Here is a 2,650-nt window from a genome sequence, read left to right as displayed (position 1 = left end):
AAAATGATAAAAATTAAGATTTAAATGCTAAAATAGTTCAAATTTTTGTTCAACAAAATAAGAATGTTAAAAATATTTGAATTTTTTTTCTTTTTTTTGCAACGCTTATATTTTAAATCAATAAATTGGACACACAGAAAAATTACCTTAATTTTTAAGTATATAACAGGATAAAACAAAATTTAAACATTTAATTCATAGTGCTAACAACTGACATTAATATTATTTTCTTTGATATTATGGAAAAGCATTTTTTTTTGTCTAGATAAATGGGACACTTCTTAAAATATTATCTATAGAAAATAAAAGCCAGTTTTTATATTTTGTAGCTCAAATAGGTTAAAAATTTCTCAAAAACAATTGGATTTCAAATGTAGAAAATACAATAGCAATAAATAGATTTTTAAACAAATATTTATTCCATAAATAATTGTTGTATCAAATAAAAAATTACACATCAATATAAAAATAAAAAATATGTCGAAGCAAAAATAAAAAATGAAGTTGTCAAACATTCAGAACATTCAGCAACTGAGGTTATTCCAGCTCTCGTTTCCCTGAAAAATAAAATGGGAAAATTTACATCAGTGGAATTGAAACTACACTGTAAAAACAAACAGAAACCCTGTATTAATCATATTATAGAAGATCTCTGATTAGTAGAAAATTTCTTCGTGCTACTGGAAAAAAAAAATAGTAAATGAATTTTTTTGAAACAAAAACTGTTAAAAAAATCTTTGTAAATAAGATTTTTTCTTCCTGCATATCAGATCATACACAGTTCGGTAAAAGTCTGTACAGTTGATATCTAAAATTTTTATTTTGATTGTGGATCAAGAGATGGTGTTTACCATAGAAATTAGAATTGTGGTTGTCTTGTCATCTCATGAGAAGCGAGAGAACTTCATGCCCATTATGTGTGTTGATCATTGTAAAGGGTTGTGGAAAACAGGTTTCGTTGTTCTCTGGCTTGAGCTGAACTTGTTGAATATAATGTTTGTTGTTATTTCGATATCAAAGTTTTTAGTCGTCGAAGAGTAAAGACTTTGAACAAACCAAATAAATATGCATAATAATTCAGATCAAAACATTTTACAGTAATTTTTTTTTTTTTGTAATTTGAAAAAAAAGGTAATTTTTTTATAGAAATATCTATAGGAAAACTACAAAAAACTTAACAGATTTTTTTAGTAAAATACGAGGAAAAAAAACAATTGCACCAGAATCTGTCTATGAAGTTATACTGTGACTCCGTTAATAATTTAAACATAAAACTAATCAATAAAAATAAATAAAAGTATTCGCGCATCCTGTCCATATACAATAAAATAATAAGTCCACTCCTGAGTTTGTTTGCGTGCCTACTTGTAAGCATTTCAGAGCTACAGAATTTAGTTTGATTTTAAATTTCCACATGAATTCGCTAAATTCATAGAGTAATTTTTAAAATTTTGATTGGATTTCATTTTACAGTAAATTTAAGATTTTCAAATATTTTTATAAGATTATCATTTAACTGTTATTGGAATTTTTATATTAACTTAAATGTAATATCACACATAATTAATAAATAATAACAGGTATTTTTATTACCATTAATGAATTATTAACAATGAAAAAAAAATTCTTAAAAGTATATATTTTTAAACGACACTACAAAAAGATTTTACACAAATAAAACTCTTCATTTTTTTTTCATAATTTATAATTGCCAATAATTTAAAATATCAACTACAAGTTTCTTTTTATATATAAAGAAAAATATATATTAATGAACTAAAATTATATATTAATTATATATTAATGTACTATTAAATTTATCTGCTCAATAATATTTTAAAAACAAAATAAAACATACCTTCTCCTTTTTCTAAATTTGGCTTGTGAAAGCCAGTCACTTAAGGCTTCTTTAAAATAGTTTTCTTTAAATGTATCTAAAGACTGGATGCAAACATCTAAAAAAAGTGAATAAATGAATAAATGCGAATGAAATTTTATAATTGCCACAAAGGCCATACAGTCTTTACCATGGCAGCTAAACATGAAATCTTTCTAAAAAATATAAAACATTTTTAATTCTTTCATTTTCTGATGGAAATCCAATTTTTTTTTTCTTGTTCAATGAAAAAGTTGTGTATTGAGTAGAAATTTCCGTACGAAATTACAAAAATGTGAAACGCTCAGTCGGATTAAGAAAATTTTTAAAGTACTTAATTGATATAGAAAAACAAGCAATTTTTCAAACAAAATTACTTAAGTGAATAGCGTTGGGTAGAGGACTCAAGAATTGCCCTTCAATTTACAAAAAAGAAAATCTTTGACACTTTTTTAATTTTAGAAAAAAATTCAACATTGTACCAGATAATTAGCGTAGAAATATAACGTTAAATCTCGTTTTATTTTAAAATTTTGTTTTTTCTTCAAAAATACAGGAAACAATTGACAATTTTTCAGAATCAGATGGTCAAATAAAATTTTAGTGTATTTAAATGAATATGAAAACAGGGCATTAAATTGCAGATTACAGACAAATTCAATACTATCTAATACTTAGATACAGTTGGGGTTATCCGTGGTATTTTACTAATGATCGCAGAAACTGCTCCTGACTGAGTATTTTATTACACGGTAATGATTAGTGGTTTATAAT

The 2,650-nt window shown here is 24.4% G+C and overlaps 1 long non-coding RNA gene across 1 annotated transcript; it reads right to left on the bottom strand.

Annotated features, from left to right (window-relative positions):
• Nucleotides 1-396: 396 nt before the first annotated feature.
• On the bottom strand, nucleotides 397-1,957 carry LOC147814833 (uncharacterized). Its single transcript, XR_015430747.1, has 2 exons — nucleotides 1,859-1,957; nucleotides 397-557 (listed from the first exon to the last, which is right to left on the bottom strand). It is a non-coding gene; the product is annotated as an uncharacterized LOC147814833 (long non-coding RNA).
• Nucleotides 1,958-2,650: the final 693 nt, after the last annotated feature.

This window comes from Parasteatoda tepidariorum, chromosome 2 (assembly GCF_982258835.1).
Source record: "Parasteatoda tepidariorum strain Cologne lab strain chromosome 2, Ptep-v5.0, whole genome shotgun sequence".
NCBI classification, from domain to species: domain Eukaryota; kingdom Metazoa; phylum Arthropoda; class Arachnida; order Araneae; family Theridiidae; genus Parasteatoda; species Parasteatoda tepidariorum.
The sequence above is the reverse complement of the archived record's forward strand: the minus strand, read 5'-3'. Positions and strand labels throughout refer to the sequence as shown.